Here is a 17,765-nt window from a genome sequence, read left to right as displayed (position 1 = left end):
CCTGCTCCTGCCGCCGCCGGCCAATGAGGGCGCGCACCGCGCGGTAGGCCGAGATGGCGCTATGCCGCGTTTGGCCAATCGGAGGCGGCGCAACCTGCGCGGCGACGCCCCGAAAGGCGCTAGGGCGATGTTGCGTGGTGCGGGTTGGGGCGTGGGGATGGGCGCGGGCCGGCTCCGGCGTGGGTGGGGCCAGGGGTCGCCTAGGAGGCGCCCTGGGGCCGGGATAGGCGTCGGGGTCGGGGTTGGGGTTGGTTCACCGCAGCAGCCCCAGCTCCTGCGCCCTCCCTGGACTGAGGTGTGCTCGCTTTGAGGAGAAGCCTGGAGTGATCCGCTGCCTCGGGTCTGAACGTTTCCATTCATTCCGCTAGCATTTATTGAGCGCTTATGATATGTCAGTCCCCGGAGTCCGAAAGAGGAATCAGACACAGCTTCCCTGCCCTGTGTATGTGGAGAGGGCGGACGGGAGTGCGTGGAGAGCCTGACATTCCAGCTGAAGCTGGAAGAATGAGTAGGCGTTTGCCTTAAGAAGAAAAGGAGAGGACGCTCCAGGTGCTCAGGCTAGAGATACACGGATGCGCCCAGCCCGTTCTCTCAAGACCAGAAACGTTGGGGGTGGGGTCTCGGAGGCAAAGAAGTCAAATAGTCGTGTCATAGGTGTCCTGAGAAGGGGGTGGTTAGAGAGGGAGCCATGGAAACCCAAGAGGTGGTCCTTCCCTTGGCCTGGAGAAGTCTGGTGAGGCGCCCAGGGGGAGGTTACACGGTGTCCAGGACAAGCAGTCCGAGGGAGCAAAAGTGTGCAAAAGTCTCGGAGTGAGACAGCCCTTATTATACTACGATGAAACTTACCTAAAATTTATTGAGGCTTAAGACCTCAGTGTCTTTGCTCATCCTGTTTCTTAACTCTGGACTTCCTTCTTTAACCCCTATGATAATAGGTGCAAATCCCTTCTGCTTTTTGGAGCGTGGCTGCATTGTCACCTCTTCCACCAAATCGCCATTGACCTTCACCAAGTCACATAACTTTATTCATACTTTTTAATCTCTAGATTCCCTAAGGGAAGGATCTGTGTCTGATAAGCACCTAGCACAATGCTCTGCCCTTAATTTATCCTCCATAATATGTATTTAATGAATGATGAACGACACTGGCGCATAAAAGCAAGACTAGGCAACTAGAGTTAGGAGACCCAGATTCTGGCTACCGCTAACCAGCCTGTGACCTTTTACAGATGTTACAAGTCACTCTGCCTCTGCGGGGAGAAGGCAACTTCTTCATGAACTCGAACATCCTTTGCAATTCTCTATCAGATACTTGGCAGGGTTTAAAAAACATGGCACCTCTTATAACTTTTCACCCCCAATATTATGTTTTATCTGCTAATAAAATAATTATTTGGTAAAACACCCGCACAGGCGTTCACTTGACCCTCAAAACAACTTTGATTTTTAAAATGAGGAAAATGAAAATTAAAGAGGTTAAATGGCTTGACTAAATCACAGCTGTGATTAAATCGTAATGATGAAACCAAAAGTCAAAGTCCTGGTCTCCAAATCTTGTGGTTCCCCAGTATGCATAATTATCAATAACTGCCTTGCTTTCCAATACTTTTATTCTTTCTTCTACAATATTCCTCACTGTTACCAGTAAGTTTGGCTGTCTGAACTGACATCAAATTTAAAAGGACTGCAGAAAAGAGAATCAGTTCAATGTACGGGAAATCATTTCCTGAAGAGAATTCTTCAATAAACTGCTTATTGGTATCTGTGAGTTCTGTTTTGTTAAAATAATAGAGGAGCAGCTGACTCTTTTATTATTTTTAAATTTTATTTTTGTGACAGAGTCTCGCTCTGTGGCCCAGGCTGGAGTGCAGTGGCGCAATCTCAGCTCACTGCAACCTCCGCCTCCTAGCTTCAAGCGATTCTCGAGCCTCAGCCTCCCGGGTAGCTGGGACTAGAGGCACGTGCCACCATGCCGGCTAATTTTTGTATTTTTAGTAGAGACAGTGTTTCACCATGTTGGCGAGGCTGGTCTCAAACTCCTGACATCAAGTGATCCTCCCGCCTGAGCCTTCCAAAGTGCTAGGATTACAGGCATGAACCACCAAGCCCGGCCAACTGACTCTTACAGATGGGAATACAGTTATCACCAGGGTGGCTGTTACCTGCTTACTCTGTACTGAAGATTATCATAAAAGGAATTTTTCTTATTAAGTAGATAATTTTTTAATCTCTGGAAAGCAACTTTCTTCATCTGTTTTTATCCTCACAAAGTCATTCTTACAATGTCAGGTCTGAATCCTTTAGGCAGTTCAAGATCCACTTCTGAATTTGGGGCAAAAAGAGCACTTGTAATACCTACCACAGAGCACACTCTGAATGCCTATATCTTCTGAACTGAATTAAATGTTATATAAGCATTGCTTAAATACTTTTGAATCTTGCCATGGTTCATATATTCAAAAACAGGAATCTGTCATTGAGACCTGAAGGGAAAGCAATGAAATGTGAGACAAAATCAGCTGCTTACTGGCAGAAAGCCATAATGCTATCAAGTAGGTACATGAGAAATACTTTCGTACAAGAGCTCACACATATAGTACGGGTAGCATTCTAAATACTTTTCATATATTAGCTCGTTTTGGCTTCCTGACAACACTTTTAGGGAGATACTACTTTTTTTTTTGGAGATGGAGTCTCGCTCTTTCACCCAGGCTGGAGTGCCGTGGCCTGATCTCGGCTCACTGCAACCTCCGCCTCCCGGGATCAAGCGATTCTCCTGCCTCAGCCTCCCGAGTAGCTGGGAGTACAGGCGCAGGCTGCTACGCCCGGCTAATTTTTGTATTTTAGTAGAGATGGGGTTTCACTGTGTTGGCCAGGCTGGTCTCCAACTCCTGAGCTGAGGCAATCCGCCCGCCTCGGCTTCCCCAGGTGCCAGGATTACAGGCGTGAGCCACCACACCCAGCTAAGATACTATTTTTTTAGCCCCATTTTACAGACAAGAAAACTCATGCACAGGGAAGTGATCACAGCTAGTGACTAGCAGAGTCTGAATCCAAGCCCAGAAAATGTATGTGAGGAATTTAGGAATGTGTGACTTGATTTTTCTCCCCACACAAAGACCTAGTTATCTTGAAACAAACAAGCACATCTGATTTCTTTCTTGCTTAAGCTTTTGAGTTTTCACTGTTAGCCTAGTTTGGCACACCAGGCTAGATTTGTGTTTTAAGTGCCATTCTCAATGCAAGAAAAAGTCCCGCTCAGCTTTCCTCAACTACCCATGCTTTGAGACCTCAGATCAATCATCTTTCTTTTTCTCAAGTTTTCATAATTCCACCTCTGTTGTAGCAGTCACTCACCAATTTGTACTATAATTATCTACTCACAATGCCTTTTCCAAGTTGTCGAAAAAGAGCTCAAGAGAGGGTTCTGAGATCTCATGCAAAAAGGAATTCAAGGCTAGTAGCAGAGCGCAGTGAGAAGAGTTTATTAAAAGCTACTCCATTACAAAGTAGGGCATCCCCAGAGAGTAAGAGGAGGCATGTCTTGTCTGTAAGTTTTCCTTATACAGAGGTCTTATCTATGTAAAAAGCTAAGCTGTGTCTACATGTCTCTGAGCAAACAGCATTACAAATTATTCTATTGATCTAAAGATAACTATCCTTGACATTCTAGTGTGTGAATACATCAAAGCTTAATTGTAATTATCTTGAAAACATAGATTGTTATGGGTATTGGGACATGTGGGCTTTCTGCTTTTGTAGGAGTGTGTCCTTGTAGGTATCTTTAGGCTGTTTCCTCAACTATAAACGTGTTATGATTATGGGTTGTGACCGAAAAGAAATGTGCCTTGTTAGTCTCAAGATGGAGTTGATTTTTAAAGTGGTGCCACTCTGGCTCTCCTAGGCTCCTGCTTCCCTAACACAAGGGATTCAACTCCTTAAGACAAGGACCATGTCTTATTCACAGTTGTATACTCAGTATTTGGCATATGGTAAGCATTTCCTCAATGTATTGAATACAATCTTTCTTTTTAAAAATGTTATCCCATTGTTTTGGTAGCAAACGAAGTAATTGTCTTCTCAAAATTTTCTTTTTTTTTATTTTTTATTTTTTTATTTGAGACAAGGTCTTGCTCTGTCATCCAGGTTGGAGTGCAGTGGCACAAACATAGCTCACTGAAGCCCTGACCTCCCAGGCTCAAGCCATCCTCCAATATCAGCCTCAGAAGTAGCTGGGACCATAGGTATGGGCCACCACACCTGGCTTATTTATTTATTTTTCATAGAGACGGGGTCTTGCTATGTTGCCCGGGCTGGTCTCCAACTCCTGGCCTCAATCAATCCTCCCGCCTTGGCCTCCCAAAGTGCTGGGATTACACGGGTGAGCCACCATGCCCAGCCCTTCAGAACTTTATCACTCACCATTTACCTCATCCAAAGACTTTTAACCCCAATCATGTAATTGTTGGACATCCCCTCAGCACTTACATAATCTTTTGCAAATTGTAGTTGCAAGTGATGGAGCCAACAGTATTAATTTGGAACATTGTTTTCATTTTCTTTTTCTCCTTTATGGCTCATAAAACCATAGTTAGAGTGACCATCCATCCAATTTAATGTAATTATGTAAGAAGTGTCTACTTTGTGTCAGGCACTGTGTTTGGTGCTGGGACGCAGGCAGTGAATAAGGCAGACATGGTACCTGTCATTTTGGAGTTTAGAGTGTATCGAGAAAACAGCAGTGAACAAGTAATTACAGATGTCATGTGTATGAAGAAGGAGGAGGAGGAGGAAGAGAGAGAGGAAGAGGAAGAAAGGAGAAGAGCACCACCAGCAAGCAGATGTTGCTCTGGAGGGTAAGAAGTTATAAACAAAACTAAGGGTCAAGAAAGGCCTACCAGAAGATATTACTTTTAAGCTAGGTTTGAAGAATTAGTAGGGGTAGGCAGGTATAACCTCTGTCAATGTCAGTGATTACACCTTACCTTTCTTCTTCCCTTTCTCCTTACTAAAACACTAAGTATACAGCCAACAAAATAAGTTTTTCACTCTTGATGGCAGTATGATTGGAAAGATGAAGGTTCTATTCTTCTGAGCAGTCTTATTTGATATCTTTCTATAAGTGTCCATTCTGTTTTTTTCCTCAATATTGTTAATAATATATAAAGGTCAATCTCTAAGAAAGAGTTTATTTGGGAAAATGCAGGAATTGCAATTCAGGACACCCAGACCTGGGCAGCACCTGGGTGTGTCCAAAGAACAAAGGGAAAGGCTGAGGTTTTATTGGGAAAGTGAGGAAGGTACACTGTTTTGAAAGAAAGTTCATTGGTGCCAGCAGGAACTGGCAAGTTCTGCTTGATGAAGTAGCAGCAGTTACCAGGTAAGACATAATCTTAAAGCCACAGGTAGGTCTCTGCGGGTTTTTTGTTGAATTGCAAAAATAGTTTATGGAACAGGTGTATGGGAACTGGGTGCCCTTTCGTATGACCTCTGGACTCCATTTTAGTTGGTAATGACAAGACTGACTCCATTTGATACACTCAACTTTCACAATGTCAATTTTAAAAACTAGAAAATATTCATTTGCTAAATCAGAGTTGAACCTAGTCTGCTAGATTTGGAGTGCACTTCATTTTCTGAACTGGGTGGCAATATATATTGAACTAGGCAGCCTCTTCCTCAAGCATTCTTCCTCTTGGCACTTCAGGCTTTGAGCCTTGGCTCATTTCCCTAGTTCTTGGAGCACATCCTAGTGATATCCACTGGAATTGTGCCGAGAAAAAGAAAAAGCTAGAGTAATTATAAAAATGATTCAACGCAAGGTGAATCTCAGCTGATCCTAAGCCAAGGAGAAGGGGAGTGAGGAGGAGGAAAAAGATTAACTAAAAAATCTGCCTTAAAAGAAGGTTTTCATCATATTGATATATTGGCCATGAATTCCAATAATATGTAATGTATTTACCTATTAGTTGTTGTTCTCCCCCTCCCCCCAAAAGGATTTAACAAAATTACTTCACTGGGGTAATTTAAATTGATAAAATTTCTGAAAGTAATTAAGCAATATGCCTTGAAAACAATGTATACCCTTTGATTCAATAATCCCACTTCTAGGAATTCACCTGAATCAGTAAGGGTTCTCCAGAGAGACAGAAGCAACAGGATATATGGAAGGGAATTTATTAGGGAAAATTGGCTCACACTGCCACAGAGATGAAGTCCCACCATAGGCCACGTGCAGGCTGGAGCATCAGCAAAGCCAGTAGTAGCATGGCTTAGTCTGGAAGCTTCAGATGATGCAGCTTGAGAACAGTTTGAGAACAAAAGCCTGACAATCCTGGGAGGACCCTGGTGCAAGTCCCAGGGTCCAAAAGCCAAAGAACCTGGAGTCTGATGTCCAAGCGCAGGAGAAGAACAGGCATCCAGATCTGGAAGGCAGACAGAGAGCAGAGAACAAGGGTCTCCCATCTTCCCCCTTTGTCCCAGCTGGCCCCTAGCTACCTGGATGGTGCCTGCCCGTATTGAGGACAGGTCTTCCTCTCTCAGTCCACTGACTCTTGTATCAGTCTCCTCTGGAAACACCCTCACAGACCCATCCAGACATAATGTTTCCCTAGCCATCTAGGCATCCCTTAATCCAGTTAAGTTGACACCTAAAATTAACCGTCGCAAGTCCACCCCTTGTTAAACTATCACCCATACACATCTCCTTAAACCATACTTCATCTCCAAATAAAAACAATAAAAAGGTCATAATTCCACCTAACATGATAAAACTATCCTGTGTACAACCGAAAACGCACAAATCCCATCCCCAGAAGAGAAGGTGAACTTCTTTAGTGATGTTTACTCTTCTCCTGATATCCCATAACTTAAATACTGTGATGTAAAATTAACAATACTTAAACACTAAAAGTCAATAAATTTTATGTTAATGCTAAATGAATAAGAGAGGAAAGACAACAAATATCTGTTTAAGATGTATGTATCTATGGATGAAGGTATTCTTAACAAAATAGGGAGGAAATAGTCATGACAATTACAGTCCTCAATTCTGTTAACTGGTCATGTGGGTACAGCTGGTATTTATAACTACTTTCTTCTATTGTATATGCTGTATTCCATTTGCCTTCAAGTTCAGCAAGCACCTCAGCTGGTTGTGGTTCTCTACCTGGTGGGGTGACATAAGCCTTCATTCCTAAAGGGTCTGGGCCATTCATAGTCCTGCCTAGATTCAGTTACTGTATAATAGTTTCCCATTGACCTTAATCATAAGGCATGGTAAAACTAAGGGACTTCCTGTATTTCAGACAAACTCTTCCTTACCTCTATTGTGGAGTAATAGTCCAATTTCACCCTTGGTAGTACAGATCAATCACCTCAGCCAACACCTTAACTCCTTTCTTAGCCTGTGTGGAGTCCAAGTTGGCCCGGTGGCAGTTTTAAACTTCCAGTTCAATGAAATCATTGTTGTGTCTGCTGGTAAAAGTATTCCTCCCTCTGGAACTAATGCCTCTAGGCCAGCAGAACATGTCACTGGAACAGAAAACAAACATTTTGCTAGTGGGTCACTAGGGGCAATGGTGAGTGGTGCCACTCCCATTTTCACCCCTTGATTGCTGGACGCATGAGTCCTGGCTATGGGAGAAATAGTATAATATATTGGATGCTGATTCAGAGCATATACGGCCTTCTAAAGAACCTTGTTCCAGTCCTGCAAAGTATCGTCACCTAGCTAGCACTGTAACTGTGACTTCAGAAGGTCATTCTGCCATTCTATTAAGCCAGCTGCTTCAGGATGATGGGAAACAAGGTAAAACCAATTAATTCTATGAGCATGCGCCCATTGCCACACTTCTTTGGCTGTGAAGTGAGTTCCTTGGTCAGAAGCAATGCTGTGTGGAATAACATGATGGTGAATAAGGCATTTGGTAAGTCCATGGATGGAGTTTTGGCAGAAGCCTTGCATGAAAGGAAGACAAATCCATATCTAGAGTAACTGTCTATTCCAGTAAAGACATATGGCTGTCCCTTCCGTGATGGAAGCAGTCCACTGTAATCAACCTGCCACCAGATAACTGATCACCCTGGGGAATGGTGCCATATCAGGAGCTCAGTGTTGGTCTCTTGCTGGCAGAATGGACACTCAGAAGTGGCTGTAGCCAGGTTGGCCTTGGTAAGTGGGGGTCTGTGTTGCTGAGTCCATGCATAAACACTATCCCTGCCACCATGGCCACTTTGCTTATGAGCCCTTTGGGCAATGATGGGGTGGCTAAGGAAAGAGGTCTACTGCTATCCACAGAACAGGTCATTCTATTCACTTATTAAAATTCTCCTCTGCTGAGGTGGTCATCCTTTGGTGAGCATTCATATGGCACACAAATATCATCACATCTTTTGCTCACTCAGAGAGGTCTATCCACAAAACCTCTTCCCCAAATTCCTTTGTCACCAGTTTTCCAATCATGTTCCTTCCAAGTTCTTGACCATTCAGTCAAACTATTGGCTATCGCCCATGAATCAGCATGTCATCACACATCTGGCCATTTCTCCTTCCAAGCAAAGTGCACAACAAGGTGCACTGACTGAAATTCTGTTCACAGGAGGATTTCCCTTCACTACCTTCCTTCAGGGATGTTCTAGAAAGGGGCTGCAGTGCTGTAGCTGTCCACTTTCTGGTGGTACTTGCATATACGAAGAACCATCTGAAAACTAGGCCCTAGTATTCTCTTCCTCTGTCAACTGATCATAGAGTCATCCCCATGAGGCCAAAGGTGCAGGCTGGGAGAGAGAAGAGAGAGAGTGTAGCAGCAGGTAACATAGGCATTTGAGTCCCTTCCTCATGGAATCTCTTGCCTTCGGGACCTGCTCAGGCTGATCAATACCCTACTTCCATTTGATGATGGAGTGCTGCTGTACACACCCAACTTTATGGCTTGGTGGGTTAGATAACACCCCATTCATGATAGGCAGTTCAGGTCACATCGTAACTTGGTGGCCCATGATCAACCATTTAGTTTCTGCTAAGGTCCAGTAGCAGGCCAAGAGCTACCTTTCAAAAGGAGGGTAGTTATCTGTGGATGATAGCAGGGCCTTGCTCCAAAATCCTAAAGGCCTCCACTGTGATTCACCAATGGGGTCCTGCCAAAGGCTCCAAACAGCATCCCTATCAGCCACTGACATCTTAAGTACCATTGAATCAGCTGGATCATACGGCCCAAGTGGCAGTGCAGCTTGCATAATAGCCAGGGATCTGTTGCAGCCCCTCTTGAATCTAGAAGCTTTTCTAGTCACTCAGTAAATGGATCAAAGCAACACACCCAAGTGAGGAACATGTTCCTTCCAAAATCCAAATAGGCCCACTAGGCATTGTTTCCTGTTTATAGGAGGGGCCAGATGCAAGAACTTTACCTTAGAAGGGATATCTCGACAGGCCCCACACTACTGGACCCCTAGAAATTTCACTGAGGGTTGGATTCATATCCCACCCTCTGACACACAAATGTCTTACCAGTAAGTCCAGAGTGGTTGCTACTTCTTACTCACTGGGTACAATCAGCTTAATGTCATCAATGTAATGGACCAGTGTGGTATCTTGTGGAAGGGAAAGGCAATCAAGATCTCTGTAAACTAAATTATGACACAGAGCTGGAGACTTGATATACACCTGAGGCAGGACAGTGAAGGTATTTTGCTGGCCCTTATGGACAGGTATGGAGAAAAATGCATTTGCTACATCAGTAGCTGCATACCAGGTACCAAGGGATGTGTTAATTTGCTCAAGCAATGAAACCACATCTGGTACAGCAGCTGCAATTGGAGTCACCACTTGGTTAAGCTTACAGTAATCCGCTGTATTCCCCAAGATCCTGTCTTCTACACAGGGCAGAGAGTTGAATAAGAATGGGCAGGGAACTACCACCTCTGCATCTTTCAAGTCCTTCATGGTGGCAGTAATCTCTGAAATCCCTCCAAAGATGTGATACGATTTCTTATTTACTATTTTCCCAGGTAGACGCAGCTCTAATGGCTTCCATTTGGCCTTTCCAATCATAATATCCCTCACTCCACAGGTGAGGCAACCAATGTGGAAATTCTGCTCAGTATGCTAAGTATGTGTATTCCAACTAGGAATTCTGGAACTGGGGAAGTGACCACAGGATGGTTTGGGGACTCACTGGACCCACTGTAAGTCAAACCTGAGCTAACACTCCACTGATCACCTGACCTCTATAAGCTGCTACTCTGACTGGACGGCCACCATATTTTGGGTCTCCTGGAATCAATGTCAGTTCAGAGCCAGTTGTCAGTAGTTACCTTAAAGTTCTGATTATTTCTCTTTCCCCAATGCGCCGTTACCCTAGTAAAAGGCCGGAGGTATAAACAGTATAAAGGTTTGGTAGTATACCCAAATGAAGGGTAGGGTACCCTTTATTCAAGGGGTTCTGGGTCTGTAAACTGGCTCAAGTGTGGAAATTGAGTGGCCATGATGATCTGTTTTTAATATTTGAGTTAGACTTTTGTTCACTTGACCTGGAAGTTTTCTACTTAAGAATATAGTAAGCTTTCCATCTATTTCACTTCTAGGAACATCAAGATTAATTAGCCAAAGCCAAATGTCTACATGAGTCAGATTATTCTGATTGTTGGATTGCCTCTGCTGTTTGCTCATTATGATAACTATGCCCACCTTGCCTTTGGCAGTTGAGTTTTGCCACTTGGACCCTGCCACCTTGGAATCCAATTATTCCCATTCTTTCCCAATCAATGCTCTCACTTTAACAGTAAACATCCTGTGAGGCTGAGTGCACCTTTCTTCGTAGGTAAGCTAGTTGCATGATCAGGGCTTGCGTTTGGTTTTCAGTAATTTCAACCCAAAGGCTACTGGGGAGAAGATTCTCCTTCAGGGAACACTTAGAAGTTTTGAGACTATTTATGTATACCTGGAGCTGAGAATTCAAATCCCTGAGCTCATCCTTTTCTTTCATTACTTTGCCCAGCAATATTAGTAGCAACCAACTAATGTCATTATGTTTCTTGATTTTCCACAAACATCCTAAAGTATCATGTACAGAATCACCAAGTGCATTGCTTCTTGTAAGTGGTGAATTAGGAGTGTCACATGCATTTATTTTGCGTATCTCTATAAACAACTCAGCCATGGACTATCAGTGCTGTCTGTACTATTAGAAGTAGAAAGTCTTTAGCATTTTTAGCTCTAATCAGATTAAAGAGCCAATTCCAGAAACCCCAAAACAAGTTACGAAAATCCACCCTTAAAATTCTGTTCCTCTGGAAGTACTCCTGGTACCAAAACCTCAGCTTATTTCCCTAGTTCTTAAAGCAGCTCCTGAAGATGTCCCTTGAAATTATGCCTAGGGCAGCAAAAGGAAAAGTCAAAGTAATTCTTAAAATGATTCAACCCAAGGTGAATCTCAGTTGATCCTAAGACCAGGAGAGGAGGAACAAGATTATCTTATAAAAACCATCTCAGGCAAGGTGCAGTGGCTCATGCCTGTAATCCCAGAACTTTGGGAGGCCAAGGCAGGAGGATCACTTGAGCCAGGAGTTCAAAACCAGCTTGGGCAACATACAAGACCCCATCTCTACAAAATAAAAGTAAAAAAAATAGCAGGGCAAGGTGGTGTGCCTGTAGTCCTAGCTACTTGGGAGGCTGAGGTGGAAGGATTGCTTGAGCCTGGGAGTCAAGGCTGCAGAGAGCCGTGACTACACCAGTGTACTGTACAGCCTAGGCAACAAAGCAAGACCCTGTCTCAAAAACAAAACAAAACAAAATCTCAAGAGAAGGTTTTCATCATATTAATGTGTTGGCCTTGAATTATAATAATATATGATCTATTTACATATTATTTGTTCTTCTTTGTCCCCCAAAAAAGGTGTTTAAGAAAATTCTTCCACTGGGATACTTTAAACTGATATAATTTCTGGAGAGCAATTAAACAAAATGCCTTTAAAATCATTTATGCCCACTGATTCAATAATCTCACTTTTAGAAATTTATGCTAAGGAAATAATTAGACATGTACTTTAAGATTTATATATTTTTTTAAAAAAGCATAAAAGCAAGACCAAACAATCACAACCACAACAGTAAAACAAAACAGCATCTAAAAACAGCCTGTTCAAAGCAGTATTTTTATTTTTACTTTTTTGAGACAGGGTCTCACTGTTGCTCAGGCTGGAGTACCATGGCATAATCATGGCTCACTGCAGTCTGGACCTCCTAGGCTCAAGCAATCCACCCACCTCAGCCTCCTGAGTAGTTGGAACCATAGCCACATCACCATGCCCAGCTAATTTTTAAAAATTTTTTGTAGATATAGGGTCTCACTATGTGGCCCAGGATGGTCTTGAACTCCTGGCCTCAAGTAATCCTCCTGTCTCAGATTCCAAAAGTGCTGGGATTACAAGTGTGAGCCATGGTGCCCAGCACAGCAGTGGTTTTTTGTTGTTGTTGTTTTGTTTTTTAGACGGAGTCCCCAGGCTGGATTGCAGTGGCATGATCTTGGCTCACTGCAACCTCCACCTCCCAGGGTCAAGCGATTCTCCTGCCTCAGCCTCCCGAGTAGCTGGGATTACAGGTGCACATGCCACCACACCCAGCTAATTTTTGTATTTTTAGTAGAGATGGGGTTTCACCATGTTGGCCAGGCCAGTCTCGAACTCCTGACCTCAGGTGATCCACTCACCTCAGCCTCCCAAAGTGCTGGAATTGCAAGCGTGAGCCACCGTGCCTGGCCAGTGTTATTTTTAATAGCAAACAAGTAGAAACAATATAAATATCCTACATTAAAACAATTACATTGTTATGACACAACCGTTCAGTATATTATGAAGCCACTAAAAGCTTCCTAACAATTTTAAAACAAGTAAAATGACAAATGATGCAATATTAAGAAAAAAATAAGACACAATGCTACACTCACACACACACACTCACACATACACTCCATATAATCCAATTTTAAATATTTATTCATATACATGCTTAGAAAAGAGGTTACTGGGAAAGACCTCAGCATTTTCAAGGTAAGTAATCTCTGGAAAAAATGATTATGGGTCATTTTAATTCTGGCCTTCATACTTAAGTGTATTTCCTAATTTATACTTCTTTGTATATTTTACAATTAGTAAGTATTACTTTAATCAGAAAAAAGCAATGTTAAGGGGGAAAATCTTTCACCTTTGTCTATCAGTCTAATGAACTAATATGTTTTTAATGTGAACATTTATCCATGACTTAGTAAGGCTCAAAATTAATAATGTTCATTTCTCAATCAAGCTTTCATTCCATCCCTCAACCTGTCAAATTCTAGAATATGTACTGAGTTTACCAGAGTCAAGCAATGTTACATCAGAAACCTGGCTGTCTTAGCGCCCACAAGCCGCCTCTGCTTGGAAGCGGCTACAGGCGCACTATGTCATGATTGCCTGGCATTCTGTTTCCATCTGTATCCTTCTAATTAACCCCAACACTTGCACCATCCTCAGCTTTGACTTGATTCCAACCCCATAGCAGGGGTAGAGGGGAGGGTGATGAGAGGAAAGGATGAGGAACAAATTAAATGGTAGGAAAAAGCTCATTTGAGCCCAGGAGTTCAAGGTTACAGTGGGCCATGATCGCACCACTGCACTCCAGCCTGGATGACAGAGCAAGACCCTGTCTCTTAAAAAGAAAAAATCTTAAATTTGGGTTGGCATATGGACAGATGAGGCAGAGGTTAGGGCCAGAAAGAGGTAAACGAGAACAAAATAGAAATGAAAGAGATAGAGGAGTGACAGGTAGGGTATTTTTTTTTAACTTTAATTTCTGTAGAGACAGGGTCCCACTATGGTGCCCAGGATGGTCTCCAACTCCTGGGCTCAAGTGATCTTCCCACCTCTGCATCCCACAAAGTGCTGGGATTATAAGCATAAGCCACCACACCCAGCTGGGAATAATTTTTAAACAGAAAATGCAGCAGTTGCTCAACTGGCTGCCATATTATAAAAATGATGTGCTACATTATCAGCCTCCTGAACAGCTTGCTATTATTCATGTCCCCACACTCTTATTCATGGCCCTTCCTACTCATGGCATAAATAATAATAAAAAGATTGAACTATTTTAGTGGCCTCAGGGGACAGTCATATCTCTGAGGCTAACTTCAAAGACGATCCAAAGACCCATGCTGGTCTGGAGCCACCTTTGATGATAACAATGGTAGTAACAGTTAATACTGAGTGATGACTAAGTATCAGGAACACTGAGCACTTTACATACATCATCTCACTGATCCTCACAATAAACCCATGAGCTAAGCGTTATTAATGTCTCTATTTTAGAAACCTAGAAATAATCCATCCAACAAATGATTAAACATTTCTGTCCCTGAAGTCTATCTCTGGCAAAATTATGAGCAAATGAGGTGGAGAGAAAAGGAAAAAAGTATTTCCTTAACACCTATGATATGCCAAGTTCACCTCATTCACTGCTTACCAAATCTACAAGGTAAGTACAAAATACAAAGCTAGAAAGTGACTGAAATTTAAATTTGAAACAAGTTTTAAACTCGTCCTATAGAGTCCAATCTGAAGCTCAGGGTAGTGAATTATCAGGACACTTTTTATTTATTTATTTATTTATTTATTTATTTATTTATTTATTTATTTAGAGAAAGGTCTTGCTCTGTCACCCAGGCTGGAATGCAGTGGTGCGATCTTGGCTCACTGCAACCTCCGCCTCCTGGGTTCAAGCAATTCTCCTGCCTCAGCCTCCCGAGTAGCTGGTACTACAGGCAACACCACCATGCCCAGCTAATTTTTTTAATTATTTTTAGAAGAGATGGAGTTTCACCATGTTGGCCAGGTTGGTCTTGAACTCCTGACCTCAAGTGATCCGCCTGCCTCGGCCTCCCAAAGTGTTGGGATTACAGACATGAGCCATTGCGCCCGGCCAGGACACTTTTTAAATGTCCTCTAAGGTTAGTGTGAGGATACACCCAGCCTCCTATCACAGCAACTTTCATTTACAAACCAGCCCAAGGAGACATTGAGATTATACAATCTAATCCAGTAGACTTTATTCACTGGTGAAAACCCCTCAACCAAAACCCATAAACACTTCATATGCCAGGCTCTGTGTTAGGCTTAAGGGTTACAAAGGATCAAGGCTTAAGGCTTGATCCATTCAGTCACAAAAATGGATCCATATCCTGGAAGGGCATACGCTTAGACATTAGCATAAAACACATAAGCATATGACACCCACTCAATAACTATTAAGCACAACTATGTGCAAAGCACTGTGTCAAACTTCGGAGAGCTTGCATTTTCACAGAGCAAACATAACCCACTTTAATCTATTGTTATCTCTAGCTTTTCAGATCATCTGTTAAGTTTGAAGATGAAGGATTCAGTAGAGTAAGTGTAGTTCCAGAGCTGCCAAGGAGAAAGTAGCCAAGCAAAAAGCTGCATGTTTTCCTACAACTGCATTGTCCTCACATTTGCCCCTCCCGTTGTCACATGACCTCTGCTAAATACATGTTAGGCATCAAATAAATTTTTGTTGAATGAATGGTTATACTGCTTGAAAGGAGAAATAAATACGTTAAATCAAATACAGAATTTTAAAAAGCATAGTAGTCCCCCTTATCTGCTGGGGACACATTCGAAGATTTCTGGTAGATGCCTGAAACCAAGGACAGTACTGAACCCTATACGTACTAAGTTTTTTCCATACATAAAGTTTATGTATGATAAAGTTTAATTTTATCACATAAATTAAATGATATGATACATTTAATTTATAAATGAGGTACAGTAAGAGATTAACAGTAACTAAATAGAACAATTATAACAATATACTGTAATAAAGTTATGTGAATGTGGCCTCTCTCTCAAAATATCTTATTGTACCGTACTTACCTTTCTTCTTGAGGTGATGATGAAATAGTACAATGGCTTCATGATGATATGAAATGAAATAAATGATGTAGGCATTGTGATGTAAATAGAAAACTCCAGAAATAATTTCTAAGTTTTAAACTGCCTGCTGTTCTGAGTAGCATGACAAAATGTCTCACTGTCCCACCATTTCTGGCCTGGATTGCTATAAATCACTTAGTAGCCATCTCAGTTATCACATCTACTGTTGTGGTATCACAACGCTTATCTTCAAATAATCCTTACCTTACTGAATAAAGGCCCCAAAGGGCAAGAGTAGTGATGTAATATTTTCAGACCATGGTTGACCAAGGGCAACTAAAACCCCAGAAAGCAAAACCTTGGATAAGGGGGGACTACTGTAACGACAGTCTTGTTGTTACCAAATGCTATGAGTTGAGTGTTCCCACCAAAACTCATGTTGGGACCTTAATTCCCAGTGCAGCAATGTTGGGAGGTGGTACCTTTAAGAAGTAGGGCCTAATGGGAGGCATCTGAGTCACGGGCGTTCCCTCTGCTCATATGGGCAGCGTGCTGCCAATTCTTCTACAATTCTTGTCAGTGAGTGACCTCTGTCTCTCACGTGAGACCTCTCTCTCCCATGAGACAGGATTAGTTTCTGAGAGCGAGCTGTTATGAAGTGATTACAACTCTCATGTTCTGCCCCTTTGCACGTGCTCCCTTCACCCTTGACCTTCTGCCATGTTATGACACAGCACAGAAGCCCTCACCAGAAGCAAGCAGATGCTGGTCCCATGCTCTTGGACTTTCCAGCCATCAGAATCATCAGCCAAATAAACCTCTTTTCTTTATAAATTACCCAGCTAAGGTATTCTGTTATGGCAACACTAAAGATACTAAAACACCATGATTTCAGAAAATGAGACTGGCTGAGATCAATGTGTCAGATTAACATATAAAGGGCAATAGTCACAGTACCGCTGTACTCCACTACCTCTCACCATCAGTGAAGAAACTTCTACAGCACTAAGGAGAAGGCCCATTTGGTAGACCCCACTTGGATGACTTGGGATGATGGGATTAAGACTTTACCTTAATTACAATAGAGACTTATGCTTACATGCCCTCTGGTAGGCTGTACAGCAGTTAGGGAGTGAGTTCCCTCCTATAGTTGTGAGTACATGCATTGACATGGCTCTCCCTATGCTATGGTATGGAAAATATATATGAGCTCCTTCTTTGAGTAGGAAAAATATACATTATAGGTCTCTTCTATTTAATTAAAAAGAAACTATGAAATAAATCACTCATAAAGAATGCTTTCTTTATTCACATGCTGAGTCCTTTATGCTAGCAAGAAAAATAGAGAATATAGAATTTCTTTCTCATGTAGCTAAACAAAGAGCCTACTTGCTGATTAATGAAACTGAGATAAAAGTATCACATATTACATTTGACTATGTTATCTTCTCCATCATAAGGTACAAATCTCTTGTTTTCCTCATTTTCAATCCAAAGAGACAAGGATTTTTGCCAAATTTTTCTACTAATGGAGCCCATCTTAACCCATCTAAGATATGAACATCTTTATTCTGGTAGACATCAAGGTTTGTGAAATAGGTTTTATATATTGCCAGCCATCATAGTACATTGTATAGGTGATGGTGACAGGACATAAATTGTACCTGTTATTAATCTCTTCAGATGCAAATTAACTTAAATTGAACTTGCGACTTTGTTCTTTCCCAAGTTAAACCAAATCCTTTGTTTCATGAATAAAAAGAAAATTTAGTAAAATTTCCTGTTTCTTTGTTATAGCTGCTTACAAAGTGAATAAAAGTGTTTTAGACAGTCTGCAAACA

General features: G+C 42.2%; 1 protein-coding gene across 4 annotated transcripts in view; it reads right to left on the bottom strand.

Moving 5' to 3' along the window:
• Positions 1-6,161: 6,161 nt before the first annotated feature.
• The window catches only part of ZNF572 (zinc finger protein 572), a 53,202-nt gene continuing 41,598 nt past the window's right edge, over positions 6,162-17,765 (bottom strand). For 3 of the 4 annotated variants that reach the window (XR_010159338.1, XR_008536940.2, XR_002937750.3), the window contains 2 exons: positions 7,324-7,533; positions 6,162-6,425 (listed from right to left, as the gene is read on the bottom strand). The gene's annotated coding sequence lies outside the window, so the exon portion shown is untranslated. The remainder of the gene's footprint in view (positions 6,426-7,323; positions 7,534-17,765) is intronic. The other variant, XR_002937751.3, reaches the window with a different exon arrangement.

This window comes from Pan troglodytes, chromosome 7 (genome assembly GCF_028858775.2).
Source record: "Pan troglodytes isolate AG18354 chromosome 7, NHGRI_mPanTro3-v2.0_pri, whole genome shotgun sequence".
NCBI lineage: Eukaryota > Metazoa > Chordata > Mammalia > Primates > Hominidae > Pan > Pan troglodytes.
Note: the sequence above shows the minus strand (reverse complement) of the source record. Positions and strands in the feature narration are given on the sequence as shown.